The following is a 19,373-nucleotide window of genomic DNA, read 5'->3' on the forward strand; positions in this document are numbered from 1 at the left end:
CCCGCCAGGCTCCTCTGTCCATGGGATTCTCCAGGCGAGAATACTGGAGTGGGTTGCCATTCCCTTCTCCAGGGGATCTTCCCAACCCAGGAATATAGAAGCTAGCAATTTGCATAGTGAAGATGTGATCCTACCACAAATGTACTTTATCTGGGCTACAGTAATTTCAAACTATTTTGTCTAAGCTACATTGTATTTTATTCAGAAAAAAATAATATGTTACTATAGAATGCTTGAAGTGATGTACTTCTGTACTTCTGGTCTGACCATGAGTCAGAAAGATGGAAACATGATTCAGTTCTGTTGTTCCTGGAGGGGAGGGTCAAGCATGGTCAAGTGTACCTCCCTGGCGGTCTCACATCCTAAGAAGAACAACACTGGTGCAGCTCGAAGGACACAAAAATTTTCTAGCTAAGCACCAGAAGGCAAGGGGGAAAACGAAGTGACAGCTCAAAGAAGGAATGATAGCAAGCATAAAGGAATTTATATTCAAATATTTAAACATTCTTGAAAGGATGCTTGAACAGAAATTCCTTTTCTCTGCACCCCATGTAGAAATGAGTTTAACACTCAGCCAGATGCTAATGCAAAGTGACTCAAGCTATTCCTCGCAAGCATAGCTAAATTGCCGTTATTTGTTAAGCGCATTGAATTCAGCTGTGGATACAGCAGTTGGTTGCATTCAGCCAGCATCTGTACCCTTTTTTTTTCCTTTTTTTTTTAATCCTCCAAAGCAGAGACAACTCTACCTATCTCCCCCCTCTCCTCCCCTGTGCTGGCTGGGAATTGTCAAGTGACAACCGACCAAATCCTTTTGGACAGGAAGCCTTCATCCAGAGTTCTATATACTTGCAAAACAGGCCTTGTGGTTGGATCAGGGAGCCCATTAAAAGCACTTTGATGGTATGGAAATTCATCTTCATGAAGCTCCTAGGCCCCTAAGCAGCATGCTGTTTAGCTGTGGTTACAGATCAGTCATTCACATCGGAGGGCAATAATTGTGCTGACGGCTTGTAAGGCAATGGAAGTACATAAAATAATCCTGGGCCTTCCACCATGGCACTGCGAGTTAATCTTCTCTAATACAGATCAGCTGTTGTTCTAACACATGACTTCATGCCAGCTCCAGTGACTCTGTTCAGCCTTTTGATTAAGTAACAGGAGTGGAACCATCTGCATTCATTTTATTCCGTAGTGTCCATTGTTCGGGACCTTATTTCCACTTCATCTTCCACTTCTACAATCAGACTTTGTTTTATTTCTCTGGTCAGCATCTCCTATTTGAGCTACATGAGTGAGTTGCCTCTGTTGAAAATGACTCCTTTCAATTTTCCTTTCTCTTTTACAGAATTATAGTAACTTTTTAAAAAAAATCTATTTTTGAAGTAATACCTGCCAGAATCTGTTGGCCAGTTAAGATGTCTTCATCCTCAAGAAGTTTATGCTCCTGAATCTATTCTCCATGCCCTTTCAATGAGTTACATCTTCAGCTATGATCTTATATTTTTATGGATTTTTAAGTGAAAATCTAAAAAAATGAAATTGCATCATGTAACTGTAAAATATGAAAATGTAAAAATCCATTATTGTAGTAGTCTGGCAAACACTTGTAATGTGTAAGTAAACCTGTTCATCTGGAGAATTCAAATTAGTTCATCCCTTGACACTTGAGACTGAAGCTCTCTTAGAAGCAGGAATTACTGTGGTTGCCTTTTCCTGTTGAACTGACTTAGCTGACATTTGTACCAAATTAATGATCAATCTATGTCTTGCAACTCATGGGAATGAAATAATATCAAATTTATATCTTTTAATTAGTCATTATTCAACATTAGGACCCATATGTATCAGGGACAGTGCTGCTATGTACTTGTATTGAGAACAAGAAAATATGTTCTCTGCCTATTACAGAGCTTACAGTTTATATCAAATTATGATTTTGATTGTTAATCATTCCATATTTATGTAGGTAAATTCCTACAGGAACTGAATTAGGACCCCCTGTTGCTGAGCATATCAAATCAGTTATATACCTGACTCAACAAAAGCGGCTGCTTGTTTTTCCACACGAAGCAGCATCACCAGACATATGGTGTCATCATTTTTTAATGCCTACCTTTTTAATAGATTGTTATAATTGTCCAACTTTATCCATGGCCAAAGTATAGTTAGATCAGTAGTTGGCTTGAAATTTTGCCTCACAGATCCTAACAAAAGGAATAAAGGCAATATATATATAAATTCCTCTTCCCCTCCTAAAAGGATGACATTTTTTTCTCTAGCAATCCTCCCAACTTCCTAAACCCTGAAATTATGTGACATAAATGTAAGAAGTGGGGAAGAAGGAGAGAGAGAGATAGAAGGAGCTGGCATGACCCAAGATCCAGATAATTGGAAACCTGTAGCAGAGATCTGGTTTCTAGGGTACACAAGTCTTATACACGTTAACTTTTCTTCACATTTCAAATGACCAACATGCTTGTCTTAACTAGAATGTCTTAATTGTGAAAAGCTGTAATTGGGCAGTGAAAACAATTAGAGGTGTGAAGAGAGGGACAAATGTTTTCCAGTTATATGTACCAAAACACATAATGAAAGTCGTTTGTACTGAAACACATTTTAATTGAAGACTTCTAAGAGATTTTTCATTTCTTTACTTTTTTTGGAAGTGTTTCAACATACCCAAGAACTGTGTGTGTCAGGTTTCTTGGAAACTCTGAGACACAGTGTTATTTATAATTGTCATCTCTGGTTAATTATAGCCTGATTGTATATTCAAATAATGTTATCTTCTAGCACTCAGCTCTGTTACAGACTAGTATTATGGATGAATAAGTCATCTTCTCAGGTAGGAAGACTCAGAAGACCCTTATATATACATTTGTTTTATAAAAACAACCTACTTGCATTTTTAACACCCAAATGGCAAGCTTTGACCAGCTTCATATTCAGGTTCTGACTTTGTATTTGAAGGTATCCTTGTCTGTGTGTACTCAGTCACTTAGACACATCTGACTCTTGGCAACCCCATGGACTGTTGCCTACCAGGCTCCTCTGTCCATGGGATTTTCCAGGCAAGAATACTGGAGTGGGTTGCCATTTCCTCCTCCAGGGGATCTTCCTGACCCACGGATTGAAACTGTATCTCCTGCATCTCCTGCATTGGGAGGTAGGTTCTTTACCATTGAGCCCTCTGGCATGCACTGAAATATGGAACACATCAGAGCTTTCTTTGATCGCTTCCCTCACTCCCATTGTAGTTGTCCTAGAAAGATGATGGCCTATGCTGTAATAACTGTTAGAAAAGCTTTTCGTGACATCTATCAGGATATCTAACTACCGTAGCTTCAGCAAATAATGCTTAGTTTGGAGCACATAATGAAGTTCAGGAGTAAGAGGTTGTTAGCTTTAGCTCATCAGCTCAGTAATGTTGGGGTTAAAATCACGATTATCTTAGTTGTTCCCTTAGCGTCACAAAATTTTGATGCACCTACAACTATCCCTTGAAGGCATGCAGACTCAGAAGTTATTTTCTCTTCACTAAAGCTCCTTCTTCATTCACAGAGGGATATTTCACTGCACCCTTCATGCTGACTTCTGTAAATGTCTCATTTGGGGAGAGCTGGGTTATTTGCACATGACTGGTCAAGGAAGAGAGATCACAAATTATTTTCCAGGACTGAATTAGAGACCTTATCCTATCCTTCCTGAAGTCAAAGGATATCTTTTTTTTTTTTTTTTTTTTTTTTTAAGAAAGGCTGACTGCCACATATAGCACCTCATTTGGGTGTGTCTGGAATCATGGAAGCTTGATTAGCCTACTCTCTTCAATGAATGGATCTTGAGATCTTGTTTGGAGATTCTAGCAGGGAAGAACAGCTTCTTGTGTACCCCTGACTGAAGAAGCACCCTCCCCTATTGGGGAAGGTCATCCTCTTCCACCAAGCTTGCAGCTCCAGGAGGGATGCACATGGAGCCATGAGGCAGGGAAGGGAATTCCTGTTTAGCCAGCCAGATCAGCCAGTCAACCCTGAAGATCAGTGGGGTGACAGAGGTCACAGCCAGATCACCCTCACATCTAAGGGATATCTTAAGATCAAAGATTATATTGGTGGGGACCAAAAGCAAGACCAGAGTGGCTTTGTTGCTGTTGGTCAGTTGCTAAGCCGTGTCCAGCTCTTTGCAACCTCATGGACTACAGTCAGGCTAGGCTTCCCTGTCCTTCACTATCTCCCTGAGTTTTCTCACACTCATATTCACTGAGTTGGTGATGCTATATAACCATCTCATACTCTGCTGCCCCCTTCTCCTTTTGCCTTCATTCTTCCCCAGTCAGTAAGTTGGCTCTTCACATCAGGTGGCCAAAATATTGGAGCTTCAGCTTCAGTATCAATCCTTCCAATGAATATTCAGGCTTGATTTCCTTTGGATTGACTGGTTTGATCTCCTTGCTGTCCAGGGAACACTCAGGAGCCTTCTCCAGCACCACAATTCAGAAGCATCAATTCTTCAGCACTCAGCCTTCTTTATGGTGCAGCTCTCACATCCATATATGACTACTGGAAAAACCATTGCTTTGACTATATGGACCTTTGTCGGCAAAGAGACGTCTCTGCTTTTTAATGCACTGTCTAGGTTTGTCATAGATTTCCTTCCAAGGAGCAGGCATCTCTGCTATTGGGTAGGAAAAGGCCATTGTCAGCCACAGCTACATTATAAAAATGATATCGAGGTTCTCAAATATTTTCATCATGAAGCTGGTTTGTTTTGGTTACGTTTGATGTCATCTATCTACCTACTTTTGCTCTTCTCTGTTACATGCCCAGGGCCTTATACCTTGTCTGTGTTTTCAGAAGGAATTAAATTTCATACAGGCATGCATACAAGAAAACATTGCTTGGAGCCAGGTTAAGTCAGTGAGTATATATTCATTCACATAGTTTCTACATATTATGGCCAACTTCTGTATTACTTCTTATATATAAAATAGATATCACTCACAAAAATAAACATACAAATATGTACAGATATGTCTTAAGGTAGAGAATTTATGCATCAAACATTAATTGCCTGACGTGTGCGTGAAATCTAAACACCTGCACATGCTATGCATTAATCAATAATTGCAAGTAAGAATATCTGGAAAAGTGTCTTACTTTTCCTTCTGAGATTCAGTGAAAATTCTTAGCAGATTTCCACAGAATAAGATGAAAATTTAGTGAAGAAGGTGTATATTTTAAATAATGATTTACTCAATAATGAAATCAGTTTCTCTATTTGGTGTCAGTCACATTCATAAGAAACCTTGCCACATACAACATGGATGGACTTGTAAACAAAAGTTAATATTTTTTACTCTGCACTTTGAAACTCTTCCATTACAACCTCCTCTTTTCTGCCATTGTCAGCCCTATTCTTTCCCTTTAACAGAGTGCCGAACACGAAATGACAGTGACCAATGTTGACTTAATGTGGATGTTTAATAATGAAAAAAAAGTGTGTCAGTCCCAGCATTAGTTACAAATGGCAGTAAGTGTATCAGATGGCAGCCCTGTAATAATTTTACATCCATCATCCTTTCCTGATGCTTCGCTAGCCAGCTGATGGATGGGGCCAACAGTGTTAACTCTTCAAAAACTGACACAGTGTATCTAGTTGAGCATTATCTAACACTTGCTCCTGCTCTTAGATAAGGAGAAGGCATGTGAGGAATTGTGAATTACAGGTTTGCTTTGGAAAAGTGAGTATGGAGGAACTCGCGCCTTTGTATGCAGTGGCAGGCATTACAATTAATTAATGATTTATGGATGGCTTTTGGAGATGTTGCCTTTAGCTAAAATGAGTTAGAGAAGTCAAATTAGAGCTAGACATTTCAGTGGTAAGAGGAAAAACTCCCATGAAGGAGGAAGCCACGTTAGGGAAATAGTTGAGGATGGAATAAGATCATTGCAACAGTGGGACAAAACAGGAGGTTTTTCTTGGGGTGCACGTGGGTGTTTGTCAAAATGTCCCTTGACTTTCAAACCTTCTGATTAGAATTTACCTGGGAACAAATTAAAATAACACAAATCATTAAGATTTTATCTTTATAAAAATATGAGTATATATTATTTTTATCTCTACATGTAATTATTTATTTGGTAACTTTAATTAAAAGATACACAAAATCTGAAATTGAATATTTGCCTTTTTATTATTGGATTCTCTCTAAACATGTATGTAAAATGGATAGAGAACTGCTTTCTAGGCAACTGATTATTAGAAAATCTAGACCAGCTTTTTATATGTAAGTTGGCATTTGATCCTTAGGTTTTCTTTTCTTTTGTTTTTCTTTCATAAAACCTTCTTAATTCTGAGTGTCTTAGCTAGGGAACACTTCTTATGGAACAGGAGGGGAGAGGAAAACCCCTTGGTGAATATTATCAGCACAGAGCAGCCAGTTTTCAAAGACCATGACAAAAAGGCAAATAGGTATTATGTCATCACCCATCCATCACTCTATATGTCAGCCTTTCAATAATTCCAATCGACATTCTCGACAGGCTGATGCAAGTTAAAGGGGCTGTTTGTTTCTAGAAATTGAGTATAGGCTGTCTATAGCCTTTTGTTCCAGATGGTTTTCTTCTGTGTCTTTTCATTTCTTTCTTTTTCTTTCTTTTCTTTTTGGGGGTATTTAATTGAAATACATGCCGAGTTTGCAGACTGCAAAGATCAGAGCTGTTTTCGTCCAGCAGTGGTAACTATGCATTAAACATTTTGATTTGTTTGAGCTTGAAGTTTAGTCCTTTTTTGCCATTTGCTTCATGGAGTTTGTGTATATTTACAGCCTCTGCATTTAATGGCCACATGCCTTATTTTCACAGATGGCCAGTGGAAGACTTTTTCTTTCTCTTAGTATAGCCTGCTTTCAGTTTTGCTACATTTGTCACAGTGCCACTACTTGCAGCTAGCAAGTGCCCACGCTTGGTGGGGAGCAATTATGGTGTGAGTTTTTAAGGAGCTTTTTAAAGGTTTTTTTTTTTTCCAGTAAACTTTTTATGGTTTAATTTTCAAGCCTAGAAAAGCTGTGCATGTTTTCAAACAGAGAGTCTTGTGTTCTTTACATCATTCTGGTAGAGGGGTTAGTGCAGGATGGTCCAATAAAAAGAGACACACAGGGCATGCCAAATTGGGCTTTCAGATAGACACCCACAGGCCTCTCTGATGATTGAAATTGTCTATTCATTTAAGGATATGAGGATAGGCTCATGATAGGATTCCTGAAAAAAGCACATTTGAAAACACTGTGTGGAGATAATCTAGATATTTTTAAAGTACATTTCCATGTTGCACAGATAAAAGACCAGAAGAAGAATAAACAATCATTATGCCAAGATGACGGGGTTGTAAATTTACGTGTATGTGCCCACATTTCTGATTTTTTTCAAATTTTCTAAGTAAAATAAGAATCACTTTTGTTGTTGGACCAGAAATGTTATTTTTAAAAACCTGGTCTACTAAGAATGGCCTTTCCTTCCCTTCTCCCTTTCTCCCTTTCTTAGCCTCAAGATTAAATAGTTGTCTTTAAGATAGTTCAACATTAGGCACTGAACTAATCAAAGAACCATTTGTTTTTCATTTATTCTCATACTTAGTAGATATATTGTGTTTTCTTGTTGTTTATTTCAAATAACATTAACAATATGGATTTAAAATTATGAGGAAAATATTCTGAGTTTAGCATTTATTTCAAAGGGTCCCATTGAGTCTTTCCACTTGCACTTTTTCTTTTACAAATGAGAAAGACTTGTTTATGAGTATACAAGTAATAAAGGAGTATTAGTGGCTACTGATATATTTAGTTTGTATCTTACCTTTTTCCAATTGCTTTCACATTAAATTTCAGTTTTGTACCACAGTATAAACAGAACAGTATTCATATCTTTGTTTTAAAAATTAAAAAAAAAAAAAAAAAAAAACTTGAGATGTGAGATTATTATAGGAGTTCAAGTGGTAGATCAGTTTTTAAACCAAAATCCTCTGGTTCAAATTTCAGTCTCTTTTCTAATGGGCCAGGCTGAAGACGTACAAGAAAGTAAGCCAGTGCCTGTTTGATTAGCTTGTACCCCAGCACTGGCCATGTATATTACTTAGTACATTTTTGAGGATTTATTAAAAAAAAAAAAAAAAAAAGTCCTCTTAGCAACCAGCATCTCCATAGCTGTCTATATCTTTTCTTCATTTCTTTGTTTTTCCTGTTTCTATTCCCTTTCTAGGTCTCCCTTTTTTCACTACACACCAGCCCCCTTCTTTTGAGAATGAGCCAGAAAACAGAAAGAATATGTTAAATCTTATTTATTTTGCTTCTCATAGCAGCGCTCATAAAACATGTGAAGTTTTGGCTGTTCATTAAAATGAGATTTTAAATATCTATTCTACTGTTAAGTTTTTCTCTAAAACTACCATGGATAATTGAAAAGTGAACTATAACCCTGTTATGCCTGTTTCTATTTGTCAGATCCAGTATTTCGGAACCAAACCATTTCTCTTTAAAATAGTCTAATTATATTTATTTAACTGAAGTAACTACTGGCTACTGAGGCTACATTCATAAGAAGGCAGACAGTTTTACAACTTTATTCGATGAAATGGAAAAATGAAAAAGTTCTATACGATTCTGTAGCTCAGTAACTGAGTTACCCATTGTTTATAGAACAATTATCATCAGACCTCATTCCAGCTTTGTGTTTACATCTATGCAGCCCTCCCACCTACCAGACATCCTGTGTAGGTTGTGAATTCTATTTTTCTTTGTTGGCCTCCTGTTTTTCTCACATTAACCCTTCAGATCTGACTTGATGTGCATAGTATCTGTATCTACCATGGTTTGAAATAAACTCTTTTTTTAGACTTTGGCTGACTTCTGACACTTGAAACTCAGGTCTTAGTTTTTTCCTCTCCTGCCTTCTCCTTTCCACATGTAAAAACCATAATCACCCTCTGGGACATGTAAACAAGGACCAGTATTTTACAATGATATTATTCCTATATACCCTCTTTGTGAATTGTATGTTTTCTACGGATTCCTTTGAGTTTGTTTTTCTGTGCGTTACACCTCCACACTCAGTGACTTCTTCCTCTACATGGCAATAATATTGAATTTGGACAGAAGACTATGTCCTTCACCATGTACCTAAATATTTAAATCTGAGTATTGTTGGAGAGTCCCTTCACAAAATTTATTTCAGTAATCATATCTTTTTTAGCTTTTGTTTCATAGTTTGAAGTATCTTTCTTGAATTTAAGAAAATGACTATAGCATTCTCAACTATAAATAGAGTGCCTTTACATTTTCAAACTAATTAACAGCTTCTGAGGAAATTATCATCATGGATAGAGAAACACGTATATCTTCATATATTTGTCAACATATTTTAGTTTTGTTTGAGCAATTCCAGTCATGTGAAACATAGAATTGAAAGAAAGTGAAAAGGGCCTTTAATGCAACCTGTTATCTGATGTTGAATTGCCAGGCAGGTAATCATATGGCCAATACTTGAAAACCTCCAGGGAGGTGAAAATTTCTGCATCCTAAGACAGCCCACTCAAGGAATAGACACGTTTTTTTAATATAACTTTTTCTTCAGTGGTTCATATTCTTTCACTTGGTAACTTACAACCATTGTTCGGTATTCTATTGCTTTATTACATATGGCCAAATCCTGTCTCTTTTTCACAAACAACAGGTCTTGATTCTTCATAAACCTGTAGTTTCATAAGATAATTAAAGACAGAGATTGTTGATCTCCTCTTCAGCTCTCTTTGTAAGGCGCTATGCACTTTCTCCATGAAGACAACAAATATATTGATAGGAACATAACCCAAAGCTGAGCTGAATTCCAAAACACTATGGCCATGAGCTTCCCTAGTCTGTTTTCCAATTTTTGTAGAAAAAGAAATTAGACCATTACAACATAGTTTTTCTTAATAAATCTGTATTAGCTGCTTGTCACCACCTCCTCTACGAAGGGCCCTGTACGAATCTATAACAATCAGCTCTGTCTTTTCCAGAACATACATTAAGTGCTCAGGTCATTGTTCCTCAATTTTTCTCTTTATTCATGAAAATCAGAATTAGTTCTTTATATTCAACTTTCTAATATTTCTCCCACTTTACAATCATTTCTTTAAAAATTATAAATAGGGATTCATCGATTTTACCCACAAGTCATTTTTCTGTCTTGGAAATGTATTCATTCAGATTAAGATTTGAATTCATAGAAGCTGTGCATTTCCTTCAAAACAATTCCATCTACCTTCAGCTTTATAATACTTCCTAAGAAAACTTGATCTGCCAGTACAATTCACTTTGATCAGATTTCCTGATGAAACTAAGTTTCAATGAAATTCAGCAAGGATTATATTTCAAGGAACATGTCATGAAGCTGGCTTCCAAAGTTCACAAAAAGAAATTAGATTGTGGAAACAAAATTTGAGTTCTAATTTATTATTTTCTTCACAATAGGAATCTCTGAATTTGGAAGGGAAAAAATCAGGATTAGAAAAGGCTTTTATTTTTTAGATGACTAAACCAAAAGATATTTATAGACCTTTCCTATACCTTAGTTCATATATCCATATGATTCTCTGATTTAGAAAATGAATGGAAAAATATTCCTAAGGAATACCAAAGTGTTAGAGTACCAAAGTGTCTGCAAAATTCACATTTGACCAGAATAAAATAAGTGAAAAATTTCTTCAGATTGCATTTTTGTTGGTGTTGGACGAAAGTGTGTGTGTGTGCATGTGTGTTTGTACATTAGTTGTTGTAAAGCTTTTACAACAAAGCTTTCTCTTCCATTTGTGCGGTTATATTACGTGGGTGGATGCTTATTTTTTTAGAAAATGGCAATCTCAGTAAACAAGGGTGAAGCTGAGAGATGGAGGGTTGTCTTAGGCACGTTCATTGTTTCTTTATATTCTACTTAAGCTGATGAAAAAAATCTCCAACTGATAAATCGTTATGACATTATAAATAATCTTTCATCTTCTTTGGTGGTCTCTGAGGTTCACATAATTGGAGGGTTAAAAACCTTTTTTGTTTCTTTCTTCTTCCCGTGCCATTAGTATAGAAGGAGATCATAAAAAAGGGCAGCCAGAAGGGGTTTAACTGTTACTGAGTCAACATTTGACAGTCACACTCTATTCTGTCATTTCATGCATGTGCTTTTTATGAGTTTTATAGCTTTGTGGGCTTTATTTCAGGGATGTTCATTATGATAGCTGATCCACAGCCCATCTCTTTGTGTTTGTTTGTCTGATGGTGAGCACAGCTCATCACTTATAAATCCCAATTTCAAGGAGTCATAGAGGAAGCATCTACTCATATACTGTTTAGGCTTAGGACACTAAGGAAGTATATCTGCTTCCTCTAAAGCACAATTTGTGTGGGTTTCTTTTGTTTTGTTTTGACTGCTCCATGAAATATCAACAAGAATGTGCATTTGAGCCTTTACAAACACAGTGAATTTTTAATTGTTTTCTATATAAGTTGAAGAAATGGAATAGGAGTACTTTTGAATTTAAATAATACTAGTCTTATTTCATACCTGAGTAATGAATGGAAAATAAAAAAGATTAAATATATTGTCAGGGATGATGCACAGGAGGAGAAGAAAAATCCCAACAACTTTTAGAGTTGTTACAAGCATCTCCATTTTAATGCATATTTGTCCACTATGGTCATGGACAATAAAGGATCATAATCATAGCAGGATACTTAATATGCATATTGAAATAACTATTCCTGTAATTCTTGTATTTTAAGAAGAATCTTTTTCTTTTCCATTTCTCTCATTTACTTTTTCTGTAATGTTAAAAGTGTACCTTCATTTTTTAAACTTAATAAGTATCTATCATATATTAAAACCCCATTTTACAAATTAGGACCCTGAAACTCAGGGAGGTTAATTGTCTTAAGTAGTGTGACTAATGTATATGACAGTTTAGTTATCTCATGTTCCTGATCCCAAAGTCATTATTTTCTATATAGTTTATTGTCTGTGTTTTTAAATATGTCCTTTAACCATTGATCTGTAGCCTTTTGCCATTTAGAATATTGTTGGCCTTAAAAACACTGATCTTTAATGACCATTTCTAATCAACTAATTACCCACATCTCTTTAGCTATTTCTTGGCTCTCCTTGTTGATTCCCACCATAGCCTGGTGTCATGGACAAAACAGTGCATGTGCTGTTTTCCATTATTCAAGTTATTGGATAAGCCACAGAACCTGAGACCAGCTGCCAGTCCCTAAGAGAATATTAACACATTAATAATGGTTCTTTGAATATTGAGTTTTAGAGTTATTCATCTGACCCCAAGAAACTATATTGTCTAAAACTTTCTTTTCTTCTGTAGATTTGATACAATTCACTTGAATGTTTGTCCAAGTCAACATAGGATCAGAAAAGTTTTTCTAGTAAAAACAGACTTTACCTAAAGTTTCTCCTTGATCTTAGTAAACTCACAGAGTTGTATAATATTTGATTAGCCAGAGAGGACTCATCTTTCCAAAGGAACTCTAGTTGTTATCCAATAGGAAGTTTTTATCCAAGAGAGAAAGCATATGGGTCATCTTGTTTGGTCACTATTTGCAAATCCTCAGGACTGTTTCATGTTGACTTCTTTGTAGTCATTAATCTGTTTACATCCTGTATTCTGATGTTCCTCAGGGCTGTTCAGAATTTTGGCCAGTGTTGCCTTAAATTTGTTTTTTCTTGTTGTTGTTGTTTGTTTTATTTCTAATAGGAAAAAAGTTAAAGACAGAAGATGAATGTATCTTGTAAGTTTCAGGGCAGTGTTTGAATAGCATTGAGAGGGCAGTTTAAAGAATAAGTGCTATACTGGTTTGTGTTCCAGAACCCTGCTCTTAAGAGTGGGGGTACACAGGGGTATTTTTCTCTACAAATTCTTGACTAATGTGCTCTTTATCAGCCAGTGGAACTAAGAGTATAATGGTAAAATTGTCACCTCTACCTATCAATGTATTTTCCTATTTACACAAAAGCATTTTCTTTGCTACTTCTTATTTTCAGCAACTTCCCATTTACCAGCTCTCCATGTGATATTTACTGCCCTCGTTTTCATTCAGCTGCCTCTATTTCAGTTCAGCTCAGTCGCTCAGTCATGTCTTACTCTTTGCAACCCATGAACTGCAGCATGCCAGGTTTCCCTGTCCATCACGCAATCCCAGAACTTGCTCAAACTCATGTCCATCAAGTCAGTGATGCCATCCAACTATCTCATGCTCTGCCATCCCCTTCTCTTCCTGCTGTTAATCTTTCCCAGCATCAGGGCCTTTTCCAAAGAGTCAGCTCTTTGAATCAGGTGGCCAAAGTATTGGAGCTTCAGGTTCAACATCAGTCCTTCCAATGAATATTCAGGGCTGATTTCCTTTAGGATTGACTGGATGGATCTCCTTGCAGTCCAAGGGACTCCAAGAGTCTTCTCCAACACTACAGTTCAAAAGCATCAGTTCTTCAGCACTCACTTTCTTTATAGTACAACTCTCACAACCATACACGACTACTGGAAAAACCATAGCTTTGACTTACGCAGACCTTTGTGGGCAAAGTAATATCTCTGCTTTTTAATATGCTATCTAGGTTGATCATAGCTTTTCTTCCAAGGAGCAAGCATCTTTTAATTTCATGGCTTCAGTCACCATCTGCAGTGATTTTGGAGCCCAAAAAAATAAAGTCAGCCACTGTTCCATTGTTTCCCTTCTATTTGCCATGAAGTGATGGGACAGGATGCCATGATGTTCGTCTTTTGAGTGTTATGTTTTAAGCCAGCTTTTTCACTCTCCTCTTTCACTTTCATCAAGAGGCTCTTTAGTTCTTTGCTTTCTGCCATAAGGGTGGTGTCATCTGTGTATCTGAGATTATTGATATTTCTCCCGGCAGTCTTGCTTCCAGCTTGTGCTTTATCCAGACCAGCATTTCGCAAAATGTACTCTGCATATGAACACTATGAAAAGGCAAAAAGATATGACACTGAAGTATGAAGCCCAATGCTGTAAAGCACAATATTGCATGAATCAAGATAAACTGGAGTTGGTCAAACAGAAGATGGTAAGAGTGAACATCAACATTTTAGGAATCAGTGAACTAAAATGGACTGCAATGGGCAAATTTAACTCAGATGACCATTATATCTACTACTGTGGGCAAGAATCCCTTAGAAGAAATGGAGTAGCCCTCATAGTCAACAAAAGAGTCCAAAATGCAGTTCTTGGGTGTGGTCTCAAAAACGAAAGAATGACCTCTGTTCGTTTCCAGGGCAAACCATTCAATATCACAGTAATCCAAGGCTATGCCCTGACCAGTAATGCTGAAGAAGCTGAAGTTGAATGGTTCTATAAAGACATACAAGAACTTCTAGAACTAACAGCAAAAAAAGATGTCCTTTTCATTATAGGGGACTGGAATGCAAAAGTAGGAAGTCAAGAGATACCTGGAGTAACAGGCAAGTTGGGCCTTGGAGTACAAAATGAAGCAGGGCAAAGGCTAACAGAGTTTTGCCAAGAGAATGCACTGATATAGCAAACACCCTCTTCCAACAACACGAGAGAAGACTCTACACATGGCCATCACCAGATGGTCAATACTGAAATCAGATTGATTGTATTCTTTGCAGCCAAAGATGGAGAAGCTCTTTACAGTCAGCAAAAACAAGACTGGGAGCTGACTGTGGCCCAGATAGTGAACTCCTTATTGCAAAATTCAGACCTAAATTGAACTAGGGAAAACCACTAGACCATTCAGGTATGACCTAATCAAATCCCTTATGATTATACAGTAGAAGTGACAAATAGATACAAGGGATTAGATCTATAGACAGAGTGCCTGAAGAACTATGGATGGAGGTTCGTGACATTGTACAGGAGGCAGTGATCAAGAACACCTCCAAGAAAAAGAAATGCATAAAGGCAAAATGGTTGTCTCAGGAGGCTTTACAGATAGCTGAGAAAAGAAGAGACGTGAAAGGCAAAGGAGAAAAGCAAAGATATACCCATTTGAATCCAGAGTTCCAAAGAATAAAAAGGAGAGATAAGAAAGCCTTCCTCAGTGATCAATGCAAAGAAAAAGAGGAAAACAATAGAATGAGAAAGACTAGAGATCTCTTCAAGAAAATTAGAGATACCAGGGAATATTTCATGTAAAACTGGGCACAATAAAGGACAGAAATGGTATGGACCTAACAGAAGCAGAAGATATTAAGAAGAGGCAGCAAGAATACACAGGAGAGCTATACAAAAAAGATCTTCATGAACCAGATAACCATGATGATGTGATCACCCACCTAGGGCCAGACATCCTGAAATGCAAAGTCAAGTGGGCCTTAGGAAGCTTCACTACAAAGCTAGTGGAGGTGATGGAATTCCAGTTGAGCTATTTCAAATCCTAAAAGATGATGCTTTGAAAGTGCTGCATTCAATATGCCAGAACATCTGGAAAATGCAGCAGTGGCTGCAGAACTGGAAAAGGTCAGTTTTCATTCCAGTCCCAAAGAAAGGCAATGCCAAAGAATGTTCAAACTACTGCACAATTTCACTCATCTCACAGGCTAACAAAGTAATGCTCAAAATTCTACAAGCCAGCCTTCAACAGTATATGACCCATGAACTTCCAGATGTCCAAGCTGGATTTAGAAAAGGCAGAGGAACCAGAGATCAAATTTCCAACATCCATTGGATCATCAAAAAAGCAAGAGAGTTCCAGAAAAATCTCTACTTTTGCTTTATTGACTATGCCAAAGCCTTTGACTATGTGGATCACAACAAACTGGAAAATTCTATGGGAATACCAGACCACCTTACCTACCTCCTGAGAAAACTGTGCAGGTCAAGAAGCAACACGTAGAACTGGATATGGAACAACAGACTGGCTCCAAATTGGGAAATGATTACGTCAAGGCTGTATATTGTCACTCTGCTTATTTAACATATATGCAGGATACATCATGTGAAATGCCAGGCTGGATGAAGCATAAGCTGGAATCAAGGTGGCTGGGAAAAATATCAATAATCTCAGATACACAAATGACACCACCCTTATAGCAGAAAACAAAGAACTAAAGAGCCTCTTGATGAAAGTGAAAGAGGACAGTGTAAAAGCTGGCTTAAAACTCAACATTCAAAAAACGAACATCATGACATCTGGTCCCATCACTTCATGGCAAATAGATGGGGTAACGATGGAAACAGTGACAGACTTTATTTTCTTGGGCTCCAAAACCACTGCAGATGGTGACTGAAGCCATGAAATTAAAAGTTGCTTGCTCCCTGGAAGAAAAGCTATGACCAACCTAGACAGCATATTAAAAAGCAGAGATGTTACTTTGCTGACAAAGGTCCATCTAGTCAAGGCTATGGTTTTTCCAGTAGTCACATGTGGATGTGAGAGTTGGACTGTAAAGAAAGCTGAGTGCTAGAGAATTGGTGCTTTTGAACTGTGGTGTTGGAGAAGATTCCTGAGAGTCTCTTGGACTGCAAGGAGATCCACCCAGTCAATCCTAAAGGAAATCAGCCCTGAATTTTCGTTGGAAGGACTGATGTTGAAGCTGAAACTCCAATACTTTGGCCACCTGATGTGAAGAACTGACTCAGTGGAAAAGACCCTGATGCTGGGAAAGATTGAAGGCAGGAGGAAAAGAGGATGATAGAGGATGAGATGGTTGGCTAGCATCACTTACTTCATGGACATGAGTTTGAGCAAGCTCCGGGAGTGGATGATGTCCCGGGAAGCCTGGTGTGCTGCAGCCATGTAGATGTAAAGAGTCAGACATGACTGAGTGACTAAACTGAACCCTGCATATAAGTTAAATATGCAGGGTGACAATATACAGCCTTAATGTACTCCTTTCCCAATTTGGAAGCAGTCTGTTGTTCCCTGTTTGGTTCTAACTGTTGCTTTTTGATCTGCATACAGATTTCTCAGGAGGCAGGTAAGGTGGTCTGGTATTCTCATGTCTTCAAAAATTTAGAAAGGATTAATTTCATTATGAGAACTATGGGAATCACCTTTATCAGTAATATTCACACATTTGAAAAGGAAGTCTTTAACCCAAGTTTCAGAATCAATGGTTGAGTTTTAGACGTGACAGTGCACAGGTGGTCTCTTTGGGAAGGGGATGGCCAGGGACGTATGGGATTAGACGAAATGGAATGAAAAGAATCTTCCCAGTGTACCAGCATCTGTGCTTTATATAATTTGGCTGATTCTCCTACTATATTCCTGAATAGATTGAATGTAAAGTTTTGAAGACTATTCTTAAATCCAGGTCATTCTTTTGGCAATTCAATATATTACCTGGAATCCTGTTCACACATAGAAACCTGTATACAAAAGAAGTAAATATGAACTTTTACAGCAGGATCAATTTTCATCTGGAATTGTAATAGCTAATTATTTACTACATAACTGCTGTATTTTATATATATATATGTATACACACACACACACGTGTATATACACATACCATGTATTTATCATGTAACCATTCATGGGTTTTATGATATACCCTCTTACCTTAATTCTTCTGTCTTCTGAATTTATTGTCAGGGAGAGTTTTTAAATTGTGGCAATGTTACCATTTTGATTTACATGCTATTATAAGGTGTTCTAGTTAAAGGTACACCACATCTTCTTCAATTCCTCCAGTCACCTCTCATTTTCCCTATTAACATGTCTGAGAATTAGCTTAAATGACTACACAAAAGGTCACAAAAGAAGTACAGCTTACTGTGTTTACTTCCACTGTCTCCAACTGACATCCTCTTAAGTATCATAAATTCCACTTTGGGGTAACTAATTGAATCATTTTATTATACTCTATGCTTTAGAGGTAGATGATTAGAGGTTACTTATTGTAAAAACTACTTGTGACTTTCTAGCTTGTCCTTTACTAATTTTAGTAAGTTAGTCCTTTAGCTTGGCCTTTACTAATTTGCTCCTTGGTAAGATGGTGCAAGATCCATACAGCTGAATGCCGAATCTTCAGAGTCAATTAACATTTCGTTCTTTTTTTTACTCCGATTGCCTTCATTTTGCTGTTTCTTCTTGAAAGACTTTACTTCAAAATGGAAAGCTCTCTAGAAAATATGTAGCATTATTGCTCTATACACTTTTTTTTTTTATATAAATTTATTTATTTTAGTTGGGGGCTAATTACTTTACAATATTGTAATAGTTTTTGCCATACATTGACATCAATCAGCCATGGGTTTACATGTGTTCCCCTTCCTGGACCCCCCACCCACCTCCCTCCCCATCCCATCCCTCTGGGTCATCCCATTGCCCCGGCCCTGAGCCCTTGTCTCATGCATCGAACATGGAATGGTGTTCTGTTTCACATATGATAATATACATGTTTCAATGCTATTCTCCCAGAACGTCCCACCCTCACCTTCTCCCTCAGAGAACTTTTAAATCAAAACCTGAGAGGCGATCCATGCCCAGTATATTCCTCAAAGATAGTAAAGTCTTCATTGACCCAGAGACTCTCATATCATGTTGATGGAATGTGGTTTGTTCTTTTTTTCTTTTTTAATGTAACTGTCTTCTATTTTAGCAGCTACATTTACTATAAAGATAGCCTATTAAGCTGGTGTCCTTGATGGTCCTGGGCTTGGCTGAATATATACAGCAGACTCTCAGCAAAAAAAATTCAGAGCATACAAAGCAGCTGAAAGTACCATTTTCATTCTGAAAACAAATTGGGCAAGGCTGTATGTTTTTAAATATATAATTTATTTCAATGTCAGTTCTATATAATCTTATAGAACTAAAGTTAATATGAAACTCTTTTGTTGCCAGTTCCCCATTATATTTTTATCAATTGACAATTTAAAATATTTTGTCTTCATGTATCCAACTTTGATGAACAGGACATGGATTCCAAAGCCACTAAATTAAGAGCATTTTTCATCTAGTATAGTTGTACTACTATCAGAGATTTTGTAGAGATAAAGTACGTACTGTATGAAGAATTTCAATATCCTATTGGTTCTTGTTAGAAACATTCGTTGGGTCCCTTCCCTGTAATAATTATCTTAAATAGTAGATTATTTTCTGTGAACATTTTATTGTGTCATTTTATAGCTGTTCTGCAGTAAATGTGATTCATTTGTGTAATTCATGACTGTGTTCCTGAGAAAATGAAGTGCATAATTAAAAAGAAAACCTGGGCAAATTTTGTGAAATCCAATAGGTGCTTTTCTGAAAGCTGTTCTGGAACCATATTACCCTCGGATCAATGATGGAGAGTGCTAGAGAAAGTTGTAAACCTTTTATTGTATGCTTTTCTGTACTTAAAATCACCCAGTTACT

General features: G+C 37.2%; 1 protein-coding gene across 50 annotated transcripts in view; it reads left to right on the top strand.

Annotated features, from left to right (window-relative positions):
- The window catches only part of SOX5 (SRY-box transcription factor 5), a 1,114,103-nt gene that overhangs the window by 1,081,741 nt on the left and 12,989 nt on the right, over positions 1 to 19,373 (top strand). The window lies entirely within an intron of this gene.

This window comes from Giraffa tippelskirchi, chromosome 4, assembly GCF_054371585.1.
Source record: "Giraffa tippelskirchi isolate mGirTip1 chromosome 4, T2T-mGirTip1v1.2.pri, whole genome shotgun sequence".
Classification (NCBI taxonomy): Eukaryota; Metazoa; Chordata; class Mammalia; order Artiodactyla; family Giraffidae; genus Giraffa; species Giraffa tippelskirchi.